Raw genomic sequence first — 27,825 nt, 5'->3', positions numbered from 1 at the left:
AAAGAGAGAAGAAAACTGAACCTAATTTTCTCAGAAAGGAGGGAAATAAACTTCCTAGGGAAATATAATTTTTTCAAGGAATTTAGAATTTTTGAATAAAACTGTAACTAAAGAAATTTTCCTTGGCCATCACATTAATGGCATTTATTTGAAATTCAAATGTAGCTTGGAAGTACATAAAAAATGATGTGTGGCAAAACCTTACTCCACTGAAGACAAAGGAGGTGCCTCCGTCTCATTTAGATAACAGGCATTATCACGGCATCCATGATTTCTGTGCAATGTCAAACTCACTTGATTTAAGATCCAAACTGAAATTTGTACTTTCCATCAAAATGCTTATAAAACTTTTTCTTGATTATACCAACATATGTACATAGAGTGCTTACAACTTCAGTGCCACATAAATCTAGGCACTTCTTAGAGTTATCAAGTAAGAAGCCTTCTGCAGAATACCACAGCAGAGAGCCATGTTCTACTACCTTTTAATTTTTTAATTTTATTCATTTTTTAACTTTTTAAAGATTTATTTATTTGAGAGAGAGAGTGCACATGCCCCAGTGGGGGGTGGGGCTGAGAGAGAGAGAGAGAAATCCTCAAGCAGTTTCCCTGCTGAGTGCAGAGCCTGACGTGGGGCCGGGCGGAAGGACGTTGAGATCATGACCTGAGCCAAAAATCAAGAGTCGGACACCTAACTGACTGAGTCACCCCAGCACCCCTCTACTACCTTTTTAGAACCACAGTTTCTAAAACCTGGACTAAAACTTGAGAAACCTCTGCAATGAGTATTAGAAGTCCAGAAATGAGAAAACGACCATACCAACAGTCAACACGATGTACAAAGAATAAAATCAGTGAAACAGTTCCCTCAATTTCTTTTTTTCTTTAAAGATTTTATTTATTTACTTGAGAGAGAGAGAATGAGAGATAGAGAGCACGAGGGGGAAGAGGGTCTGAGGGAGAAGCAGACTCTCCGCCGAGCAGGGAGCCCGATGCAGGACTCGATCCCGGGACTCCAGGATCACGACCCAAGCCGAAGGTCAATTTCTAAGTGAGTACAGACAGGTTTTAAAATACAGAATGGGTTCTAATGGGATTGTCATTAAAGGCTGAAATTGTCCATTGAAATCAGAAGCCACTTTAGGGCAATTGCAATATTACAGCAAAGACAATAAGCTATTTACTCTTAAGTGAGTGCAGGAGTCACATAGAAGCTTTTTGTAAATGGTCACTTTGATAAACTCTCATATTAGTTCTAATAATTAATGAGATGCTCTCAGATTGTCTATATGTGCTATCATATCATCAACAATCAGTCTTCAATGTATTTTGCACTACTTTTACTTCTCATTTCTCCTTCACTGCTTCTGACATTTGCTGGGATCTCCTAAGCAAAGCTGAATGATAGGGATATTGGGGCACATCTGTTTTTGTTCCATTAACGAAAATGTTTCTAATCTGTACTCATGGGACTTCTTTCATTCTTGGCATATATTTGTGCCTCAACTCTTTTTTCTTATTTATATTTGCCAATTTTTAATATATTTTACCAATCTTTTCACCGTGTCATGTTTTGGTTTTAGTGTAGGTGAGATTACCGGTGTTTGTTTGAATGGTTTATCTTCTACCTAATTAATTTCTGCACTTATACATGCTTTATTTCAATTTATTTGGGTTTTTCTTTTTCTTTTTTTTCTTCTTAAAGAGAAAATTTTGTTCCTTATTTTCATTTTGATTTTTCATATCAAATCCTTTTAACTCTATAAAATTTCTTCTGAGTATGATTTAAAACACTTTCCATAGGTTTTTTAAAAGACTTCATTTATGTATTTATTTCAGAGAGAGAGAGTGTGCAAGCAGGGGTAAGGAGAGGGACAAGCAAACTCCATGCTGAGCCTGGAGTCTAACCTAGGACTCGATCTTATGACCCTGAGATCATGACCTGAGCTGAAATCAAGAGTTGGATGCTGAACCTACTGAGCCACCCTGGCCCCGCCCTAGGTTTTCATAGTGTCCTCATTCTTTTCTAAATAGCATGTGGTGTTAGCTATGATTTTCTCACTAAAACAAAACTAAAAGCTAAACTAAACAAAAACTACTACTTTTAGTTATTTTATTATGATGATTAAGAAGTAATACATTTTCATGATCAAATATCCAAACAATGGAGAACAGTATAAAGTAAAATGAATTCCCCATGTCTTCATACTCTGTTATCAGAGGTAAGTATTATTAACAATTTCTTCAATCTTTTTGCAAAACACACTTTATGCATATAAGAGCACATGTATCTTCTTTTACACAAAAGGGGTCTAAATTAGTTATCCATCACTGTGAAACACATTAGCCCAAAATTTAGTGGCTTAAAACAGCCAACTTATTTTTATTTCACATCTTCTGTGCATTAGGAATCTGCACTTGACTTAACTGGATCACCTAACTCAGAGTATCCCACAAGGCTTCAATCAAGGTGTCAGTCAGGACTGCAGTCATCTCAAAGCTCAAGTGGGACAGGAACAATGCTTCTGCCACTCATGTGTCTCTTCACTGGCCTTTGGTCCTTGCTAGCTATTGGTCGGAGACAACAATTCCTTGTCAAGTGGGCCTTTACATAGGGCAGCTTACAACAAAGTAGCTGACTTCCCTCAGAGAAAACAAGTGAGTGCAGAAGGGTGCAGAAAAGATACTACAGTCTTGTAACCTAATCTCTGTTACCTCTGCTACATTCTATTCATCAAAGTGAATCACTAAACACAACCCACTTTCAGGGTTTATTTATTTATTTATTTGAGAGAGAGAGAGAGAGAGAGAGAGAGAGAGAGAGAGCATGAGAGGGGGGAGGGTCAGAGGAAGAAGCGAATTCTCCACTGAGCAGGGAGCCAGATGCGGGACTTGATCCTGGAGCTGAAGGCAGTCGCTTAAACAACTGAGCCACCCAGGTGCCCCCAACCCACTTTCAAAAGATAATACCAGGAAGAGGGAATCACTGAAGGCAGTTTTAGACACTCAGGATCATATTTACCTTTACCACATTTACCTCAGGATCATATTATGCCTTTATTCCCTCAAAAATATTTTTTACATCCTTTCAGGTTTTTACTTCTCTAATGCTTTTCAATCACTGCCAGCATGATGGGGGAAAAAGCATTAAACAAGCAAACAGTCAAAAAATAAAGAAAGAAACAAACAAACACATAAGTGAGAACTCAATTTAGTAAATATATTTAGGTATGACTACTAAGCATATGTGAAAAGTTTATGGTTATTAGCATACCCCTCAATGTTGTAAACTCATTCATATGTGGCCAAGTAGTAAAATGGACTAGCAAGATTCTCTTGAGGATGGAATCCAGGATCACAGAGAAAAATAGATAAGAGAGGGGCGCCTGGGTGGCTCAGTCGTTAAGCGTCTGCCTTCGGCTCAGGTCATGATCCCAGGGTCCTGGGATGAAGCCCCGCATCGGGCTCCCTGCGCCGCGGGAGGCCTGCTTCTCCCTCTCCCACTCCCCCTGCTTGTGTCCCTGCTCTCACTATCTCTCTCTCTCTGTCAAATAAATAAATAAAATATTTTAAAAAATATATAAGAGAATTCCTCCTGGGAAAGCAGAAGGGTCTAAATGGATAGTCAGTGGTCAGAAGTGTAGAACAGACTTAGAAGGCATTGGTCTTCCTTTTTACACAAAATATCGGAAATCATAATGGGGCAAATTCTCCTGTTCTCTAATTCCCTAGCTCAACCTGGGAGATGAGGACTTAGACGAGGGAGAATATAGGTTAAGGCAGATTCTACTGTACTGCGTCAAACAATCACCTTATTGGTTTTTCCAGGGCTTTTCCCTGGTCCCTATCAACTCTTTGCAGTCATGGAGCACCATTGGATTAGTTTCAATCATTTGTAGTATTCTTCCTTGTACATATGATCTAGGTCACCTTAGGCCTTCCAGTATTCCTTTACTGACTTTGTTCCAACATGGGCACTCCATATATTTTCCAACAGAATTGTGGATTTTCTGGGTAATTTTTGTACATTATTTTCTTATCCATAACATTTTCAAAGTGACCAATAGATCCATATTATAACATTTCTCTAGTTTGCTATACCATCATTGCAGATCCTTTCCTCCATAGAATAACTAGCATGAGAGGATGAAGACTTCTTATCTTTCATGGAGTAACCATTCATATTTTTATCTCTTTCTGGGGTTTTTAGAAGTTTCATGATTAGCAATTCTATCACTTTAAATAGTGAAATTCTACATACTTCTAGCCACTGCCCTTCTCCAAGAGCTCATCAAGATACTTTGAAATCCCACCATCCCTTCATCAAAATAGCCCAAGATATACAAATGATTCACTTGACTTAGATTTTTAATTTTATGAATAACTTTTTCCTATTATGATTTCTTAATGAAGAAAATATTTATAAACCTAAGGCATATTATGGTCAAAAATAGGCATAACACTTCCCTACTATTGTTAAGTAGGGAACTGCAGTAGGAGCTGGAAAGAAAATAGGTTAACATTTGCTCTATATAGATCATTTGGCTTCAGTGCGCCCAATAACAGATTAGATTTACTAATTATGAGATAACTAAATGAGAATCTTCACTTGGTGTTTTGTCAGTTTGGAGTCTCTTTTTACAGCATCATGGTCAAAAGAACAAACTAGAATTATTTTTTTTTAACTTTTATTTATTTATTTTAGAGAGAGCATGCATGCATGAGTGGGGGAAGGGGTAGAGGGAGAGAATCTTCAAGCAAACTCCCTAGTGAGCGCGGAACCCAAGGTGGGGCTCATTTCCATGACCCATGAGATCAGGAGCCATGAGATCATGACCTGAGATGAAACCAAGGGTTGGACATTTAACTGACTGAGCCACCCAGATGCCCCAAGCTAAAACTATTTTTAGAAAAGACAACTATGTGAAGATATTTAATATGTAAAAAATGAAACATAAAATTACCTCTTAAGTATAAAACGAGAGGAGTGAACCAAGTGGAAGCAGGTCCAAGAAGTGAGATAGATCTCTTTTATCACTACAAATAAGAAACATGTCAGAAAGAGTATTGAATTTGTTTGGGGCTCTAAAAAATTACCTGAAGTGGCCGAGCCTGGGCATCCCATGTTTAGAAAGTTCTGGGGGACTTTGATTTCCTAGATTAGTTACAATGAGTGAGGTGCTGAGTTTGTAGCAGTTCACCCTGAGGCATCATCCTTATTTAAAGACCTTAAGAAGATGTTTGAAAAAAGAAGAGGATAATGCAGAAGAATTGAAATTCTTAGAGAGTTACAGTGTTCAGATGTTAGGAAACCTGCTGAGTCTTACAGCCTTCGGCAAGGCTGCATCCTCTGTTTTTGAGGCTGATAGAAGTTCCCTGAAGAACTTCAGAAGATCATGTGGAAGAGGGTTGTTTGTGTCTATAAATAATGGCCTTTTGGAATAAACGTCCGTACATACTTTCATTACACAAGACAAAAGACATCTCAGGTCATGCTGTGCTCCAAAATTTCTTACTTAGTTTCTTGGCAAAATATTGAAGATAATAAACTTAATTGCCTTCAGAAGTATCATTCACAAAAAGTCATTCTTTTAAAAATATATCAAAATATTTATAAGATTGATAAAAACTTATTTTCAGGAAATCTTAATCCCCTCATAAAATTATTATTTCTTTGAGTGATTTTATGATAAATAAAAAAATCACTATCTCATTTCAAGTACTTCTGGCCTAATTATGGGTAGCTGCTTTTCTCATATAATTAATCAAAATGAGATTTCAGATTTATTAGATTATGCATTTTAAAAAACTTCCTAGGAAAATTAGAAGCCATCCTAATAATGACTATACTGAATATAGGAAGAAATCTGTTCCTGTTCTTAATTATTAAACTAGGTCATAAACAAGCCAATTTGTGGTAGATACAGAGAAAAATATAAACTATAGCTAAGGGTTTTAACTATTATAGAAACTTTTAATTGTGGAAACAAAATATCTGCTAAGTCTATATAAAGGAAGTGCTATTACCCTCTCCCCTTGATTCACTGTCCAGTTGGTGCCCAAGAATGATAGCTAAGCATGATCTTAACTTTAATACAAGTTTCCACTCCAAATAGGCTTCCGCGAAATTGTTATTTTAGAATAAATTTACAGAAATAGCATCTCTGGGCACAATGATATATAAAAGATAAGGTTTTTGTTGTTCCTAGGTTGCCCTTCATGCATTTGTTTCAGTTTTGACTCCCATCCACAATTAAACCTAATACTATAAACAAAAAAACCATATTTTGAAATTTTCTTACAATAGTTACTATTTATATTGTTTCTGATATTTTCATAATAGCAAAATATATTATTTCAATGGATTTTAAACAGTGACGAGTCTATACTATGAAGTGAGAAAAATGAGGATTGCTCTTCTCTTTCAGTCATCCCATATATGCTCTTTTGGAGTTATTAATGATTCCAAGAAAGAGACAGAGAGAGAAAGGGAGATGGTAGGGAGGGAAAGGAGGGACTGAGAGAAGAGGGAAGGAAAGAAGGAAGGAAGGAAGGTAAGTTATAGCTTTAAAAAGAACTTCATCCCAGTATCTTGCATAGCCAAAGAATATTTTTTCCCCAGGGCCATAACCATAATGTGCAAATGGTACCTTTGATTTTCTAAACAAATCTGTTTACTGACATAGCACACCAGTTTGTTCTTATGTAAGGAACTGTAGTCCATAGAATCCATGCTCTCCCATATATTTAACTATGAGATTTAGGCAAGAAAGTACTGAACATACCTTGTCTGAGATAGAAGTGAATATCATATCATAGGATATTCTCAGAGATGAATTCATCAGATAACATCCTCCGTCTTTCTCTACAAAGACTTTTCCAGATGGCACCATTACCCACAGTCTCAAAATAAGAGAAGCTATCTGAGCTATTTTAGTTATTGATTGCAATTAGATGTTGGTAAGAGAAACCCAAAATATCAGGGGCTTAAACAAAATGCAAGTTTATTTCCTCTTACTTACAAGTCCAAAGATGAGCAGTTCATGGACATTATAAAGGTTCCATGATGCCCTTAATATCCCAGGGGACTCCTACCTACTTTTATGCCTTGCCATTTACATCATGGTGGAGAGATGGTCTATGAAACTTTAATAAGCAATTGTGTTCCAGGCATGAAGGGCAAAGCAGGGGAAGCAAGAAGAGAGAACATCTATATCGAGAATCAAAATATTTCCCAGAAGTACCTAGCCAAATTCTTATATCTCATCACCTCCCCAAATGTAAGTGACCTTGATAATTTATGTATATTAGCTGATCCTATGGTCACATGTAACCTACAGAGTTTCTATTAGTAAGAAGAAAGGAAAGGGAAGAACAGATATCGGGTAGATTTCCTGCTACAAGAGTGCCAAGAGTGTTTCATAAAGCAATGAATTGTGACACCGAAACGGAAGTAGATTTGAGTCAGTTAAGACGCCAGTTGTGTGGAGGAAGTCAAGCTGCTATAGAGAGAATGATTCACTTCGGAAGAGAGCTACAAGCCATGAGTGAACAGCTGAGGAGAGAATGTGGCAAGAACATGGCAAATAAAAAAATGTTGAAGGATGCATTCAGTTTACTCACTTATTCAGATCCTTGGAAATCAGCTTGACCCAATTCAGAGAGAACCTGTGTGCTCAACTCTTAACAGTGCAATATTAGAAACCCACAATCTGCCAAAGGAACCTCCACTTGCCCTAGCAATGGGACAGGCCACACAATGTCTAGGACTGATGGCTCGATCAGGAATCGGATCCTGTGCATTTGCCACAGTTGAAGACTGCCTACATTAGGTATGCATTTAAGGAGCTCACATGTATACTGTGGCATATAGTCAACATGGAAGTTGATAATTTATATATTTTAGCTGATCCTATGGTCACATGTAACCTACAGAGTTTCTATTAGTAAGGAAAAAGGAAAGGGAAGAACAGATATTGGGTAGATTTCCTGCTACAAGAGTGCCAAGAGTGTTTCATAAAGCAAGGAATTCCCAACAGTGCCAAGGACAGCTGAAAAATCAAGTTAGAAGTGAAGGAATATCCATTAATTTTAAGAACCATAAAGTTATTAGTGACCATGGCAAGGAAAGGTTCAATGATTGATGCAGGAGAAGTCAAAAGGAGTGAGGTAAGGCTAGCACTAAGAGGTGGACAAGTAAAGACAAACGTTGTTAAGTAAAAACAGATTTTAAAAAACAGTAATTTTATAGACTGCACATATGCTCAAGGGAATTTTGGAGGGTGATGAGAATGTTTCTGGATTGTGGTGCTGGTTGCACACATTCATAAATTCACTAAAAATATCACTGAATTGACACAACCTGTGAATTTTATGATATGTAAATTATATTTCAATAAAACATAAAAATAAAACTAATGATAATAACCTTCATAGAAATTTGGCTGTGAAGGAAACAAGAAAGATGTGGCATTTTTCTCCAAACCAAACTCTTGGTTTCATTGTTTTTAAAGATTTATTTATTTGAGAGAGAGAGAGCACAAGCACCTGAGGGGTGGGGGGTGGGAGGGGAGGTGCAGACGGGGAGGGAGAGGGACAAGCCAACTCCACACTAAGCGTGGAGCCCACTCAGGGTTGGATCTCACAACCCTGAGATCATAACCTGAGCTGAAATCAAGAGTGGGACACTTAACCTACTGAGCTACCCAGGTGCCCCAATTTGGTTTCATTTTTATTTTGTTTTGGGGGGGAGGTGGGGGACAGGAAGGTTTTATCAAAATCTAAGTTACTTTGAAGAAATGAGAATTTTGTTTCTTTTTGTCAGAGAATAAAAAAAGGAAATATAAAACATGATAGAGCAAAAACTTATAAAGGTATGTGATGTAAGATTTGAAAAACCTTTCTCTACTTGGTCTGCTGTCACTATTTCCCAAAGGTCAATGAACTTATCAGCCTGGTGTTTTATCTCTTTTTTTTAAGATTTTATTTATTATTTGAGAGAGAGAATGAGAGACAGCACGAGAGGGAAGAGGGTCAGAGGGAGAAGCAGACTCCCCGCTGAGCAGGGAGCCCGATGTGGGACTCGATCCCAGGACTCCAGGATCATGACCTGAGCCGAAGGCAGTCGCTTAACCAACTGAGCCACCCAGGCGCCCCTGGTGTTTTATCTTTTTAAAGTTATATGTATATAAAACACATACAAAGGTGGGTCCAGGTTAAGTGGAGCCTAAAGTCTATATAATACAATGGCTTTATTAAGAAAAATAATACAAAATTATATATTTATAATTAGGTTCAAAAGTGTTTATATATTTTTTAATATTTAAATTCCAATTAGTTAATATACAATGTAATATTAGTTTCAGGTGTACAATATAGTGATTCAACATTTCCATACAACACCCGACGCTCATCACAAGTGTACTACTTAATCTCCATCACCTATTTAACTCATTCCCCCACCCACCTCCCCTCTGGTAACCATGTTTGTTGTCTATAGTTAAGAGTCTGTATTTTTCAGCCATAAAAAAGAATGAAATCTTGCCATTTGCAATGATATTGATGGAGCTACAGAATATTATGCTAAGCGAAATAAGTCACTCAGAGAAAGACAAATACCATATGACTTAACTCATATATGGAATTTAAGAAAAAAACAAATGAGCAAAGGAAAAAACAAGAGACAAAAGTATATTTTTTTAATGAAAAGAGAAATCACAAAGGATTTCTGGAGCCTTAACAATTCAGATTCATTTCTTTTGGGGTCACTTTAGACAATTTTGTAGAAAAGCTTATAGAGAAATGCTTTTTGTGCAAACTAGTTCCCAGAATGTACTACAACTCCAAGCACTCCTACAAACTAGGGACTTGTGCAAGAGAGAGACCCTGAAGCTTAAGCTTCATAACTCTCAGAAAATCTGCCACTGAGTATATATAGTGTGGGTAGCCCATGTATAGAGCTTAGTTGTGCGAAAAATACAATTCTTTTTATTCTCTCATTTCTACTTCATTTTTTGAAGATCTCTGTTATCCTGGAGTAGTGGAAACTTGTTCTCAGTCAGGTGGGGTTTTATCCTTTTTCTTAGAGATTTGGTCAAAGTTCCTGGAGACTTAAAGGTACAAGGGAATGAGAACAGACACTTCTTGGTAAGGCCACCGAAGGACCAGGGTGTCTACACCCATTGTATAGCCATTTTTTATCCCTGGTTCTTTCTTTCCCAAGCCTTTCCCAGGGCTTGGCCCCCCTCTCTGGGATACTCCAGTACTTAGCCTCTTATCTAGGAGGTTATCTCCAAAACAGCTCATACAAGTTGTTTATAACCAACATATGTACCTGATATGTCCACAGCAGACCAGTACTGGTCATTCTCTATTTTGAATACCACTCTATTATTTTCTCCCCACCTCCCAAACTTGTAATATATTCTGGGTAGAGACAGTTTTAAAAATGAAGAACTTCTCATTTTTATGAGTTTTTCCCCATTTTAATCAATGGTCAACATGTTCTCTATCTAAAGACTTTAGATTTTAGGTGTCTATATCCAGAAGAAACTTGAAGTCTCTTTTCTTTCTCATTCCTCCCCTGAAGCTATGAACTTAGGATTTGAGTGGGGTGGACTGGGGCACAGAGTGGGAGTGGTATGAAAAGTAGTGGAAAACTACCAAGAAAATAATTAGTTAAAATTTAATAAATAATCTAACCGTATGTTTTACAACATATAAAAGATGTCATCAATTATATTATTACATTAAATATACGCAATTTAGTTTTAAAATTTTTACCACTTGATTACATACATTAATCTATGCAATATTTTATTGATTTCTTTTTCCTTATCATAATTAAAGTTTGAGTATTAGCTGACTTCACATGGAGAATATAAAAATTCTGCTGCATCACTTCGGACCCCAACAGTGAATGCATTATATTACTTTTTGATACACATTGAAAACCTGTTATATGAAAAACAATGTTCCAGGTGATGGGAGTAAAGTCTCTGTCTTAATGAAGCTTTGACTTCACTGGGAAGAAGGATAATAAAGTATACACATTTGTAATGTCAGGTAATACAGGTAAAGGCTGTAAAACAAAACAAAACAAAAAACCAACAAGGCAGGCGAAGGCTTAGAGAATGAAGATGGTAGTCAGGGAAGGTCTTTTACAGGAGCTCTGAAAAAATTAAGACAAGCCCTGTGATTATCTGGAGGAAGTTTCCTGACAAGAAGAACAAGTGATGGAGGCACTGTGGGAAAGCCAGAGTCCCTGGGAAGAGGGAGAGCAGACTAGAGTGATGGGAGATGGAGAAAAGATTCAGAGCCAGATCCTGCGGTCAGGTACAGTGCTACAGGCCTAGTAAGAGCTTTGGATTTTATTCTCAGTGTGATGTGCTTCTGAGAGTTCTTCTTTTTTGCTCTTGTTGCTTAGCTTTGTTTCTTAACCAGAGTGTCATGTTTTTCATAAACAGTGCACAATGTCACTACTTTTAGGACTGACAACTTAATTTCAAGGCATACATACTGAAGTATAACCAGGTCTCATTTGCATTCTAAATTTAATAAAAATAGGATGAACTATAAATAAAGTGTATAATTTTATATTTAAGACTAGCAGTTTATAGCACATGAATTTGGTAACAAACATGTATTTAGCTTAGAATATGCTGCACTCTATATCAAGCAAATAGGCAATTTCTCCTCCCTTTAATTGCATTGCCTGACAGGTGACAGACATGTTCTATAAAAAAAATATAATAAAAAACCTTTAGTAAAGAAAACATATTTTTCTTAAAAAAGAAATTTTTGCGTCAGTATAGTTAGTGCTGGTATCATAGAAAAATATTTGTGAAGATTTTTCAAATGGAAATTGCATACTTAACCATGTAAGGGTTTCCAAGCTAAATGACTCAACTGGAGAGACAATCAGAATACCAGCTAATTTTTTTTGCATGATTAAGTTGTGTTGTTCAAAAAATGATAACTATGTCACAACTTATTTCTTGAACTGGCCACTGCATGTTACTTTTACATCATCTATATTAAGTATCCCAATAAATCCCTTGGACTGTATCCCAAGGAAATAATCAGAGATACGAAGAAAGATTTAGGTTCAAAGATATTTATCCTAGTAGAAAATTTGACAAAAATCTCAATTCCCAGCAATAAGGCAATAATCAATAGATTGTGCTATTTTGTATCATGAAGTATTACCATGATAATGAATGTTCAATATTCGATATTCTAAGTATAAAATAAAGGAATGAAATCTGTGTTTTTTGTGTTCCTGTTCAGGTATATCAAGTTGTCACGTTTGATTCTTCAAGAAGTTCATCTGTTAATTTAACAAGCCCACCATTTGCCTTTTCCAATGTCACCATTTTAATTTAATTTCAGAAATACAAACACTATTCATTTATTTGCTTGAGGTCTTTGGGATACTTCCTGGATTACTTTTGTCTACATGTACTTCATTTTATTTTAAAACTTAGAAAGCTGAATAAGCAGTCACAAGGACTTCCTGTCCCTGTTATAGCAAAATGTTCTATTAGTCCTGTGTTTCCCTCAACATTTATGGATATATGATTATCCATATATATACCTAAAGAACTTGTCAGGCCACATATTTCTGAGTTTACTTCCTTCTGATTAAAACAATAGAATATGCTTTCAATAGCTCATTTTTTAACAGAGAAGATCTCATTTGTTATCAGTTTTATTTGATCTTACCTAATTTTTCCATTTTTTTTTCAGTTGTCCAGCCAGATTATATTGAAGATGTGAGTGCCATGCCAGTCTCTGGAAGTATTGTTCTACTTTATCACTTCATTTCAACCTTATTTTATCTTCATCTCTGTATTAAAATTAAAATTACCAAATATCAGTTTCTGAAATTACCACTACTTAACCATTGATACATTTATAATTTAATAATTTATAATTATAAACTTATCGTATTTATTGCATAAACAAAAGTTACATATTTTCTTAGATGTTTGCATGCTATTGATGGTAGAATGTATGATTTTAAGAAAAACAAATGATACATTTTAAGTTTTCTTTGTCTGAAATGAATAGTAAACTGAAAATTCAATACCTGTGTAAACTGTAAATGTGTTTTTGTTAAATTTGCCTACATCAATGTCATATGTTCTGGCTTTAAATCTTGGAATGGTAAAATTAAAAGACTAAAGACTATAATATTTAGTAGCATTACCTATGAGAAATGTACTAAGAAATGAAATAGCAATGAGACAAATCAACATAACTACTTCTTTTTCATGGTTTGGGCAGTACTTCCCAGAAAGAAGGACTATAAAGTACATGTGAATCTCAGCTCCAAAGTCAGCTATAATTGGGCATCTGCACCAGAGAAAAGTCAGAGAGATTCTTCATGGCAGAATATTTTCTATGTAATGTATAATTCTGATTTTCCAGCAACTGCCTAAATGACAATGAAAGGTAATATGTGTTGTAATGGTTAATAGAACAGCCTTTGGAGCCAGCCTTCTTCAGTTCAAATCCTGGACCTGCTATTTGCTAGGTGTTTGACCCCTCTGCCTCAGTTTCTCTTTTGTAAAATGGGAATGACAATAATATTATTCACTTCATAGCGTTTTCTCAGTGTTAAATGAGTTACTAATGTGTATAAAGCACTGGGAGCTACTATAAAGTGTTCTTTAAATATATGCTATTATTATTTTGATCCCTCTTATTGTTACCCATTCATTTTTCTCATATTTCAGAAGTATTACCTATGGCTCATGGGGTGCTGGCGAAAATTTCAGAAAACAAATCAAACAAATAGAAAGGAAAACACAACAAAATAAACTCCTATAACCAGACTTTGGATGATTTTACTGACATTTGAAAATCATTCTTACCATCTAGTTCCAAAGCATCTAACCAAAAGGCTAGCTTCTATTTTGTTTGGAAAGCTTAGTTTTATGTAAATCTGCTCAGAATAAAGATGGAAGAATATACATTTGGTTAGGCTACAAAAACACTAAAATGTTTAGTCTCCTTTTCCATTCATCATCTAGAAGTAAATTATGTCATGATATACCTTTATTCAATGCTCTTGAATTTTCTCCAGTCTTTTTACATAATCTAAATACAAAGAACCAGGGATTATTTTAATACAGGCATAACTACAACTGACAAATGATCTTATTTTGTGTTTTTAAAAGTTCTTGGGACCATAAATGTAAAATAATTTCTTATTTAATCAATGAATATGCCAAACCAACAAGGATGATTTGTTTAGTGAGCTTTATTCAAAAAATACTTCCTAAAAATGTTTACTATAACTTTCATCTGACACGATGGAAAGGGAACATTTGTCACATCAACTGGCTTTTTAAACTCTATATTGTATGCATCCCCATGGAGTCTTTATTCTAGTGTCCAGCGTTTCCTGAAATTAATATATATACTGAAAAATAATTTATTAAAATTAAGTAAAATCAGATCTTATTATAACAACTTTAGTTACTTTTTTATATATATTTGTTCACTGTAATTATAAAACTAATATAAAGTCATAGTAAAATTTTTGAACATTGCAGGCACTATTTGGAAAAAAATAACCCTAAACTAAAAATCACCTTACACAGAGAGCAACTTATTAGTAGTAAATTTATTTCTAGATTGTTGATCTATCCGTCAGTCTCTCTATATATTCATATGGCTATCTCATCTTGGGTTCCTACCAGACATATAGCCATTTCTTCCTGGTTTTCTAGAATTACACATTATTCCATGAATATTTCTGTGCTACTTTTATTTTCAGAACACTTGATTATAAGGCTTCCATGATAATTATTCATCTAGAATTTACTGGGATTCCACCCTTTTGTGCCTTTTTCCTTGACTATCTCCTTCTTTTACTTTCTTAGGTGGTAGGCAAGCTATTCCAGGTCATGCCTCCCTTTTCTGAACTTGGATGAAACAGTACATTGTGAAGAGCAGAATCCAGCTTCCAGAGTGGTCACCAAATTAGCAGCAGTTTAGCTACCCTGAGGTTGACTTTGGCCAATAGGAAATAAGAAACTGAAGAGAGCAGGGCATATAAACACCCCTCTTTTCTTTCTTCTGTGGATTACTCCCAGGAGTAATCCTTTAAGAGGAGTACCCTTTAAGAGAGGCCTCGTATGCTAAGTGAACATGCCTTCAGAGCTATCTGATCTGTCTCTTTGTGGCTTAGTTGAACCAGTAGCAAATTTGGCAATGTATTGCTTGACATTGCTTTGGATTTTAACCCATTTCCTTTATTTCCTTACCCCCACTGCACTGGGCTGACATCTCCCAAGTGAAATTTAGGCAAATTAATCCTTCTTTCAGGTTCCATTTTCTTAAGGAAATGAATTTTTATTAATTTATTTAAACGTTTTCATTTCTTGGAGAAGCTATTTCTATTGTTTTGCTATTATAAATATTTAGCATAATACCATAATGGCCATTTTGTGCATGTCTTTGACTGCATTTCTTTCTATTTCACAGGAGAGATGAGAAATGCCCTTGTTAAGGCTCTTAAAATATTCATTGTAAGTGTATTTTTCAGAAAGGTTATGCTTATATATATATATATGCACATATATACATATATGCATATGTACTATATATGTGTATATATATCTCCCCACAAAACGTGAAAAGAATTCTCATTGTCAAAAATGTATTTATAACTTTAAAGTTTGCCAATCCAATGATCTTAAGTGGCATTTAAAAAATATGTAGGCACTACTGAGATTGAATATTTTTTCATATATTTACTGGTCATCCGTATTCTTTTATAAATTGTCAGTTTGCATTCCAATTATTTATAAGAAAGTAAATTTCTGTTGCTTTATAAGTATTCTTTGATAATGACAGCGTACTTTACTGATTTCAACAAAAATATATTTTATATGTTTATATTTGCTCTTTTTATGACATTTAAAAAAATAATTACATTAACAATACACACCATTCTGTCACCTACCATTGTGTCTATGTATAGAAAACTTTTCCTCATATAAAAAAATAGAAATGTTCACATATATTTCATGAAAAATAGCTATTTATTACTTTTCTAAGTATCCTGACAATTTTTACTTAATAATACTTCCTTTCCCTACAACTCTTCTAGACTCTGTTGGGAACTTCTCTTTTATCATAGTCCATTTTTTCATCATCAGACTGGTATCATACAACTTTATTAAGGTAGTTTTAGATACATCTAAGTTCAAACCTTATCAAATTATGTTTTGTTATGAGGATAATAAATGTACATGTTGAAGAAAATATTACTGAAGACACTAAAATTAAAAAGTGAAAGTGTCTTCCTTTCTTTCTCTCTCACACACACACAAACACAATTTAGAGTCATCCACAGTTAATGGTTTTTGAATTTAGTTTTTATGTAATTACCATTATTACTTCAAAAATAGTTTTATGTACCAAATATAAAATGTGTACAGTTTCTCTTCTTTCTTCTCTAGGGAAGTAGAGGATGTATGACATTTATATTACTTCCTTCCTGTCTTCACAGTATTCTTTTTAGTTCTGGTGGTTTCATTTATTTGTTTTTTTTTTTTAACTTAAATGAGGTACCTGAATTTGCATTTCTTATTATCTCACCTCTAAAAAATAACTCCGTTTTTATTTTTTTAAGATTTATTTATTTATTTTAGGGGGGAGGGGCAGAGGGAAAGAGAATCTTGAAGCAGACTCCCCACTGAGTGCAGAGCCTGACTAGGGGCTCAATTCTAGGATCCTGGGATCATGACCTGAGTTGAAATCAAGAGTGGGCCACATAACCAACTGAGACACCCGGGTGCCCCTTCTTGTTTTTAAAAGAGGAAATTAAAATTAATATGTTTCCTCCTTTGCACCTCTCTTTTCTTTACTTTTCAATTTCTGTTCATCATATATTATTTTTAAGATTTTATTTATTTATTTGAGAGAGAGAGAGAACGAGAGAGAGAGCACATGAGAGGGGGGAGGGTCAAGGGAGAAGCAGACTCCCCGTCGAGCAGGGAGCCCAATGTGGGACTCGATCCAGGGACTCCAGGATCATGACCTGAGCCGAAGGCAGTCGCTTAACCAACTGAGCCACCCAGGCGCCCCCATCATATATTTTTGAAGTGACATTTATAACATTTACAGTCATTTCTCTATAATTTTTAAAAATTTTCTCTATGTATTGATATTAAAGCATGAAAAATAATAAACAGCACTTTCCATTCAACTATCCAAATGTATATCATACAATTAAGTAGTACAATGGATCAGTCTTTGAATCATTATTATTTTCTGCAAAAAGGAAAAAAATACTGTGCACATATAATAGGTTTTCCTTAAATTTATTTTTAATTTTCTTTAATTTTCTAGGTCATACTCTGATGTCAGTGTTTTTTATATTATGTATTGCCATCTTTCTTGGATGTCTTACTTATTTTGCTGAAATGTCTTTTGGGCAATTTTTTCATAGGTATTAGATTTCTCTGTCCTTAAGTGTCTGAAAATATATTTATTTGACATTCATGGCTGAAGAATGATATGACTGGGTACAGAATTCTAGTTACAAAATATTTATTTTTCATAAAAATTTAAAGATACTGCTTCATTTTTTGGAACTTATGTTTTTGATGAAAAGTTACCTCCCCACACTTCTCCTTTCTTTGCAAATAAAATTTCTTTTCCTGTATGAAATCTGTAGGATTTTTATTTTCAGTGTTGATGATGAAATTTGATAAGTGTAATCTTATTCAATTTATTCTGCTGGGCAGTGAATGGACCCTTTAAATCTGAGCATTTACATCTTTCCATAATTCAGGGACTCTTTTTTCCGTTGATTAGTTCTTCCTTTCTGTGGGGTTACCTGAATCTACACACCATGTCTCATACTTTCCCTTGACTTTGTCTCAACTATTCTGAGAGATTTCTAGATCCGTAATTCAAGTGTAAGTTATGTACTTTTATAATTTAGTCAGTCCATTGAATTTTATACTTCCAAGAATGTAGTTTACATCTCAGATCTTTTTAAAAAAGATTTTATTTATTTACTTGAGAGAAAGAGAGAGAGCATGCACAAGCAGGAGAAGGGACAAAGGGAGAGAGAGAAGCAGACTCTCTGCTGAGCAGGATGCCCAACGGGGGGTGGGGGTGGGGTGGGGATGGGCTCTATCCCAGGACTCTGGGAAAATGACCTGAGTCGAAGGCAGACACTTAACTGACTGAGGCACCCAGGCACCCCTACAACTCAGATCTTTTTTGTTTTCATGGCCAATTATTCTTGTGTCATGGAAGCAATATTCATCTCAGTTGTCCCTCAGGATGTGAATTAGATTTAATTTATTTTCTTTTATTTTTCCTCTGCATTTTTTGATCCCTTAATTCTGTTACTCTGTTCTTCTTTGTCCATCTCCTTCACGCTTTGTGTTTTCCTCAAGTGCACTGTCATATATGTCGATTTATTTATATTTACAAATGAAGTAATGCGTTAATTGGCATTGGTACATAGCTTGCTGGGTTCCACAATGGTGGTAGTTGTGTTTCTCCAATAGAACTTTTCCATAATTAAGGCTGACCGCTGATTCTGTGTAGGTAAACAAGTTTTACTCTGTGGTAGTTATTGACCTTTGTACGGATGGTGAGCAGGCAAACAGGCATACCCAAGGTCTTCATAATCGTTAAACCAAAGAGTTTTACTCTGAGAATGAAAATCTCTAGTATATTTCTTTTCTCTCCAACACGTTCCTTTTCATAATCCCTTGAGTCTTGTCTCAACTTCACTTTAGCTTCCTTGCCAAGTCACAATACACTTACTAGTAACCTTGTTCCAGAACAGACTATTTTATCTAGAAAATTTTCGTGGACTTCATTCTGAGGGCAAAATTCAATACAGCCAGCTATTCTATTTATGAGCTGTAGCAGAAGAACACAAACATCCTGGGTGTTATCAATAGTTTCTTAAAATAATTATCTTGAGGAATGACCCACAGCTCAGTCTGGTTTTGATAGTTGTTGACTCTTAGTTTGGTCTTCCCAGGGTTTCCTTGAGAAGATGTGCTTACTTGTGGTGTTAGCTTCACTTCTGGCACTTCTGAATTTGCCATCAGTCTAAACTCATTGGTTTTCAACCTACCAATAATCATCTTATCTAAAAATACAAAGTTGTCTTAATTGACAATTCTATTATAGTTTATATATAATATATATAATAAATAATAAACATATTATACATATAATACATAAAAAGGAGAGAATTTATTATGAGGAATTGGCTTTCATGAATATGGAGGTTGAGAATTCCCATTATCTGCCATCTGCAAGCTAGCAGAAATCCAGGGAAATGGTGGTGCAATTCAGTCAGAGTCTTGAGGCCTGAAAACCAAGGGAGCAGATGGCATAAATTCCAATCCAAGGCCCAGAGAAGATGAGATGAGATGTCCCAGCTCATGCAGTGAGGCAAAGTTGGTGGGGGGGGAGGAGGTTAAAAAAGCCAAATTCCTACTTCTGCTTTTTCTTCTAATCAGGCCTTCAACTGACTAGATGATGCCCACACACATTGGACAGGACAACTACTTTACTGAGTCCACCAATTTAAATGCAAATTTCATTCAAAAACACTCTCATAGACATACCCAGAAATTATAATTAATGTGGCCAGACAACTTGACACTTAAATTTAACCATCACAAACCTGATATGAGTATCTATTTACTCAAGTCCTTAGGTCTCAACGTAAAGTTGTATAGAATTTTTCATGAGGGCACCTGGGTGGCTCAGTTGGTTAAGTGTCTGCCTTCGGCTCAGGTCATGATCCCAGGGTCCTGGGATCGAGTCCCGCATCAGGTTCCCTGCTCTGCGGGAAGCCTGCTTCTCCCTCTCCCTCTGCCTCTCCCCCCAGCTTGTGCTCTCTCACTCTCTCTCTCTTAGATAAATAAAAAAAATCTAAAAAAAAAGAATTTTTCATGAAGTTCACATTCATTTTTTATAGTTACACCAAAGTACTACGAATTTTTTGTTATTGTTATGGATGGGGTATATTTTTCATTATATTTCTATGTTATTATGATGATGTAGAATTTTTCATAATATTTACTTATTTTTTGCCCTCAGCAATAAAATGCATTTTAAGTTGTGATAATTTTTTTCAGATAATTTTCTGAATTTTTATGTACACAATAATGTATTTTGCAAATAATGGTAATTTTTCCTACTACTTTCCAATAGTTACATGTCATTTTGTTTTCCACATTATTCCATAGGCTAGGACTAGCACAGCAATACCAAAAAGCAAGGTAGGAACATCGCCTTTGTATGATTTCAGAATTAGAGATGTCAATTCAGTGTTTGATAATATAGATAATACAAAGGTATTCATTATTGTGTTAAGCATGGGTCTTTATATTTTCTATCCATTCATTTTTAAGTAGAGTTAATATTTCCTTTTACCAATGTTTTTGGTACATTGTTCCATTTTTATTTTTATTTTTTATTTTTTTTAAAGATTTTATTTATTTGACAGAGAGAAACACAGTGAGAGAGGAAACACAAGCAGGGGGAGTGGGAGAGGGAGAAGCAGGCTTCCCGCGGAGCAGGGAGCCCAATGCGGGGCTCGATTCCAGAACCCTGGGATCATGACCTGAGCCGAAGGCAGACGCTTACTGACTGAGCCACACAGGTTCCCCCACTGTTCCATTTTTATATTTTTAAATCTCCCATTACCTCAAACCCTGTAAGTATTGGAAGATTGTCATCTGTAGTTTGATGATTTTCTAACCTTCTACAAATTTGAGAATATGATGCTATGTTAGAAGAGAACAACATCAAACTACTCTTTAGAATATATTGATCTGTTTATTGGCCAGTATGCTCTACGGGCCATTTCCTACTTTCCTCTTGCTATATTCTGTCTCAGGGGACTCAGCCCCACAACTACAAAGCCCATGTTCCCTTACCAATTAGCATCTGACTGATGCTGTCAGATCAATTCTATCAATGGGAGCAACTAGCAGTATATGTGAAGGTGAGTGGAGAGTGGAGACCAGATTCTAGGGTATTTCTCCCACCTCTCTGCTTCAGATTGTCTTTTTGATGTGGTTCCATATCCCTGTGGTTGTAACTGCCAGAAGTGTTCCTCCTTCCCAAGTCCCAGTTCCTTCCAGGAGGCCCTTACTCCTGTTTCTTTGTACCACTGCTTCCTATCCTTGCCCCTCTAGTACTAGGTTAACAGTGGCTTCCTCCTGTGCTAATAGCCAGATTGCCTCATGGTCCCCTGTTCGCCCTTTCAGTTCTTCTAATGCTTTTTGGACATAATATTCCCAATATTAAATTCCCTCTATTGAACTCTATAGCTTAAATTCTCTCTGCCTGGTTTCTGACTGATGTATCCTTTTAAATTAAAATTGTTATTTAATAATCAGATGAACAGGTGATGGGGCAAAAATCATCTAAAAGTCATAATTATAAGAAAAAATTAAAATATAAGTTGAAAATAAAGACATCAACATTTCCTTCCGCTCTTCTTTATATCTAATTCCGTCATCCAACTAAAAAAGCATTTTAATATCTAGTAAATGAAATAACATTATAAAAAGGGAGATTCACCAGCTCATATATATTGACTTGTGTACCTTAATTCTCAGTCTAAATCTATAAAGTGGTTTGCCTCATATGTACCAGAAAAATCATTTAGCCTAATTCTATTTATGTTTGATAAATAATATATAATCAGTGGTACCAGAAGAACATTTTATGAGGCCATGAGTATTAGAAAAGCTTTCCTAATTTAAAAGTATGTTTTCGGGGCACCTGGGTGGCTCAGTCATTAAGCGTCTGCCTTTGGCTCAGGTCATGATCCCAGGGTCCCGGGATAGGGAGCCTGCTTCTCCCTCTCCCTCTACCTGCTGTTCTGCCTGCTTGTGCTCTCTCTCTCTGTGTCAAATAAATAAATAAAATACTTAAAAAAATAAAAAAATAAAAGTATATTTTCATCAAAAGTCCTCAGGATACATGAGTAAACAGTGAAGTATCATAAAATAAAAAAGTAACTCTGAACCATATTGTTTTTGTAGTTTTAATATATAATCCCATATTTTTAACATACTTTTCTTAGATTAGTCATGTTAACTTTTTAAAAAGTCCATTTTCATATTTCATGGGGAAGGCAGAATGAAAATCACAAATGCAAGTTTATCTTAAAATTGGATTCATTTGCTAATACTTTTAGATGGAGAATGGAAAGAAATTAATATGTAAGAATACATGGATAGCTGAATTATCAGCATTGATCTAAGTGAATTTATTTTATTACTTTTATTTTCTGTTTCAGCACATGATTACAAATAATTTGGTTTTATATCCCTTTATTTATTGAACTAGACTTGTTTTGCATCTGTGCTTTCCTTCAAAATTGGCCTTTATTTAAATAATCAAAAGACTTTTGCTAACACATCCAACTCATATAGAACTTAATCTCATTAAATTAATTAGAATTATTCTAACAACATAATTCATAAACCTTTGAGTAGAGGTAATGCCATAAGTTAGTTTACTTTGGAAAACTACCTTTATTTGAAGGTCCAATTTTGAGAGAATTTCGATTTATTATATGATGTATTATAATAATAAACTCAATATCAGGAATTATAATTATCAGTAAATTTTTAAATAGGGTCAGCATGTAAGTTCTCATAATGCATGGGAGGAAATAAAATCTGAAATATTCAGAAGTGTATTTGAAAGTCACTTTGAAGACTGTAAGATTGCCACAAAAAAGAAACAATTGCTGCATCTCCTTAATGCAGTCTTCTTTCTTTGATGAGTTTTCAAAAAAGATATATTTGATTACTTTCACCTCCTTCACCTCTTTTTTCCATATCTGTACATGCCATATCTGCCCAAGACTTTTATTTGAATCATTTAAGGATTCTATTTAAAAATGAGGCATGAGGTAGTGAAGAAAACCTAAGAATGATGCATTCTCCCCTGGGAAACAGAATGGAGAGGAAACGTAGAATTGGATGTGGAATTGGCTTATAGGCACATCCTTAGCTGGGATGAGGGGAAAGACACACCAACTTCTCAAAGCTATGCTGTTGTCCATCAGTCCTTTTATCCTCAGGACTCTGAAGACTTAATGTCATTGTCTCTAACAGCTAACTCACCACACTGTTACAAAAGTATCTCTTTATTGGACAGATATTACCATGGGACTTTGGCATTCCTGAGAACAGGGACAGCATGTCCTATATCCCCAGTAGGTAGGATGGTGCTTGCCACATGATATATATTTAATAAAACTTGTTAAGTAAAGTGATTAAGTGCCCAGATAAGAAGTGCAGCATGGTGTAGGATTTCCAATATGTCACTACTTTTTTTTGAGTTGTTTCTAGAATGGTTTCTAGTATGATTTCCTAGAGACACACGTAGATAACCATCCACTTCACCAGCAGCCAAGTGTGCTTAGCCTTTACATTAAGTTATATATTTTAATATTTAGATTTAAAAGGACCTGGAAATAATCTTTTCACAGCCAGAAACAAACAGAATTTAATGGCTATCAGAAACTTACAAAGAGCTTTCTTACATATTATTGAATATACAATCCTTGTTAAGCTTGCACCAATTTCTGTATTTTCTAGATAAAGTTTCATATATAATCTTTACCCTGGAAAATTTACAGGCAAAGGAAGCCTAAGTAGAAATGGGACACACATTTTTTGTCAACACTTAACGTGTCAATATTGTAAGATGATGAGTAAGAAAGTCCTATAAAGTTTACTGAAATGGTAGATTGCATAATCTAGGACCTGCATCCCAATACATATAACTAAAATTTTGGAGAAGAATAAACATATAATCAGAAAACTAACAACATAATGAGGAAATAGAAAGCCAATATCTTGGAGAAGGCAGAAATTCATAGGTGAAAGCAGTCCTTGCAATGTCATATGCTACCCTTTGCAGGTGGCTAGGAGGCCAACAATGGCTGTGCTAGGCTCAAAGGCTAAGTGATCAAAAGATGAATTCCAGATCCTGCCAAGATGGAGAACCATTTTGTAACCTATCCCTCATTTAGGAGAGTTCCTGGGATCCTGTGAAAGAGGAGTAATTACAAACCAGAAAGAAACCTGCCCTTGCAAGGACTGAAGCACAGTTTTAGGTCATCTAGTCTCTAGAAACTCTCAAACTCTAAAACTGGATTATGGTGATCTTAGATTGCTAATGCCTCCAAACACTTGACAGTTGGGGGGGGGGGTAAGCTCCCTGAAAGCTATTAGTACAAATACATGAAATCATCATATTCATGTGTAGAACACAATAAATGTCTAAATAAGTATCCAAACAAATGATCTATATACAATAAAAAATAACCCAATACAGAGGAGACAAGATGACTGAAAGTCCTACAATTAGTACAGATACTATATATAACTGACACACAGAGACTATAAAACAGCTAGGTCATCCATGATCAGAGAGATAAGTGCTGAACTTAAAATATTCAGCATGAAACAGCAAAGCATAAAAAGTAACAATACAATTTCAAAAAGAACCAATCAGAAATTCTAGAACTAAAAGATACAATGACCAAAATTAAGAAGATAAAGGGTGGATTTTATGGCTTATTTAATTCAGCTGCAAAAAACAAAACAAAATGAAACAAAACAAAACAAAACAAAAAACTATTGTGATTTGTAAGACAGATCAGAAGGAACTACCCAGAATGAATCAGGAAGAGAAAAAAGTAAATGAAATACAGAAGAAAGACTAAGAGACAAAGAATACAATTAAAAGTTTTAAAATACATTTAATGGGAGTTCAGCAGAAGAGAGAAAGAAAATGGGACTTAAAAAAGGGCTATAAATTTTCCAAAAATAATAGAACCTATCAATCCACACATTCAAGAATCCCAATGAATCCCACAAAAGATAAAAGAAATTCAGACATATGTATACTATATCTGTGGAAAATCAAAGCCAAAAATAAACATCTTAAAAAAAGCTCATGGGAGAATCACATTTAAAGGATCAAGTTTAAAGGGAAGCTGCCTTTGTAACATCAACAATGAAAGCCAGGAGCCAATGGAATTATAGCTTCAAAGTATTAAAATAAAATGCTCACCAATATAGAATTACATATTCTACAAAAATATCTTTCAACAATGAACAGGAAATAAAGACATAGACTGACAAACAGAAATCATGAGAATCTATCACTAGCCATCTCACAATAAAGAAAATAACAAAAAGTGTTTCTAAGGTAAAAAAAAAGAAAAAGAAAGAAAGAAAGAGAGAGAGAGAGAAAAAAAAAAAGTACCCTAAATGTAAAGTCTGAGATGCAGGAAGGAAGTAAAACCATAAATACGATTAAATCTAAATCAACATAGAGTACATGAAATAAAAATAACAATAGCTGCCAGTGCTTAACATTAAAGAATTAAACCCCATAGAAATAATATATACATAAATAAAAAATGGAGGTAATTAGTTAAAGTAAACTACATTGCCCACATTTTCTAAGAAGAGGGTAAAAACCAACAAATATTAGTCTTTGGTAATTCAAGGGTGCATGCTGTAATTTCTAGAGAAAAGGGAATTGAAGAAATAAAGAATATTAAACTATAAATATCATAGAAAGGGAAAAAGAAATAATACAATGTTTAACTCAAAAAATGTAAAGAAGGAGAGAAAGCTTCATAAAACAAGTAGGACAATATGAATGCAAATAATTAGTATTTATAAACCTCAATACACTAGTTTATTAAAGAAATGTAATAAATGCACTAATTAAAGGAAAATAGATTCAGACTTGATTTTAAAAAAAATCAACCATATGTTGGGGCACCTGGTTGGCTCAGTTGATTAACCATCCAACTCTTGATTTTGGCTCAGGTGATGATCTCAGGATTGTGAGACAGCCCCACGCTGGGCTCCACATTGGGTGTGGAGTCGGCTTAAGATTTTCTTTCTCCCCCTCTCCCTCTGCCCACCCCCGTCCCCTCCCCCACAAATAAACCATATGCTATTTAGAAGGGAGTTATCTGAAACAAAAGTATACAATAATATTGAAAAAGCATAGAAAAAGTAAATGTACCATGTAAATACCAATCAAAATAAATATGGCTATATTAATATTAGATAAAATATATTTCAAAGCAAAAAAGCAACATTAGATATAAAGATTATTTCTGAATGATCAAAAGTTTGATTTGCTGGGAAAATGAAACAATTCTAAATCATACCTCAAATAATATGTACTCTGCATATACAGGCAAAATTTGACAAAATTGTAAGAAGGCATAGAAGAATCTATAAAAATAGTGAAAGATTTTAGTATACTTCCCTGAACTGAGAGATCAAGCAGGCAAAACATTTATAAAATACAGAATATTTTAAGAGTTTTAAATTTGATGTAAAGGATATACAGAGAACATTTTATCCAATGAATTCATCATACACATTTTTTCCAGCACACAGGGAACATTTAAAATCACTAACTATACATACCAGGCCACAAAATAACTTTAAGAAAATTTCAGATAATTAAAATAATGAAAACCATGGTCACTAATCATTTTAATTAAATGAAAATATCAATAATAAATAAATAAATCAAAATCTCCTGTAACTTTAGAAATTATAAATACATTTTTATATAAACCATGGAGAAAGGGAAAAAACAAAACAGATTAGAATGTATTTTGAAGTGAATGAAAATAAAAATACAGCATAACATTTACAGAATACTCAACATATACTTATAGGGAATGTTGCAGTTTAAAACTATATTTTAGGGCGCCTGGGTGGCTCAGTTGGTTAAGCGACTGCCTTCGGCTCAGGTCATGATCCTGGAGTCCCGGGATCGAGTCCCATATCGGGCTCCCTGCTCAGCAGGGAGTCTGCTTCTCCCTCTGACCCTCTTCCCTCTCGTGCTCTCTATCTCTCATTCTCTCTCTCTCTCAAATAAATAAATAAAATCTTTAAAAAAAATAAAAATAAAAAAATAAAACTATATTTTAGAGAAGAGGAAAGGGTGAAAGTTGATGAGCTAACAAAAAATAGCATCCATCTCAAGAAAATAGCAAAGAAAAGCAAAATAAACCCAAAGAATATAAAACAAAGCATTTGATAGGTAAGAAAAGAAAAAAATCAATAAAATAATCAATAAAATAGAGTTCAAATACACAATAAAGTACCAACAAACTAAAAGTTAATTCCCTAAAAAGATTAATTAAATGGATAAACTCTTGCAAGAGAGATCAAGAAAAATAAAGTGAAAGCATAAAAAAACCACTGTTAGAATGAAAAAGGAATATCACTACAGATCCAACACACATCAAAAATACTGTATTACAGAAAACTTATTAAAGTTTTGTAGTTCTGTAAACTTATTCTAGATGAATTCCTAGAAAAGTGCATCTTCCTAAAATTGACATAAAAATAGAAAATCTGAATCGTAATGAAATTAACAGAATCCATAATTTAATTTCCCTCAAAGCAAATTCTAGAACCAAATGGCTTCATTAAGGAAGAGAAAAACCAACATTATACAAAAACATTTCCAAAGAATAGAAAAATAGGGGACATCTCAACTCATTTTATGAGAGCAGCATAACTGTAACACCAAAACTTGACAAGGACATTATGAAAAATAATATTATAGCTAATTTCTTTCATAAGCACAGATGCAACAATCTTAAAACATCAGAAAATTAAATATAGTTACAAATAAAAAGATAAATAATGAATAATAAATAAATCTAGCTTAAAAAATAATACATCATGATTAGGTGAGGTTGATTCCAAGAATGCAAGATTTCTTTAACATTAAAAATAT

General features: G+C 34.6%; 1 long non-coding RNA gene across 1 annotated transcript in view; it reads right to left on the bottom strand.

The window, feature by feature from the left end:
* The window catches only part of LOC141374281 (uncharacterized), a 51,085-nt gene that overhangs the window by 4,996 nt on the left and 18,264 nt on the right, over positions 1–27,825 (bottom strand). The window contains exon 3 of the long non-coding RNA XR_012381042.1: positions 12,724–12,847. This is a non-coding gene — a long non-coding RNA (uncharacterized lncRNA). The remainder of the gene's footprint in view (positions 1–12,723; positions 12,848–27,825) is intronic.

Source organism: Callorhinus ursinus, unplaced genomic scaffold (genome assembly GCF_003265705.2).
Source record: "Callorhinus ursinus isolate GAN/ISIS: 27379988/994484 unplaced genomic scaffold, GSC_fseal_2.0 scaffold16, whole genome shotgun sequence".
Lineage (NCBI taxonomy): Eukaryota > Metazoa > Chordata > Mammalia > Carnivora > Otariidae > Callorhinus > Callorhinus ursinus.
This window is presented reverse-complemented; position numbering and strand designations above follow the sequence as displayed.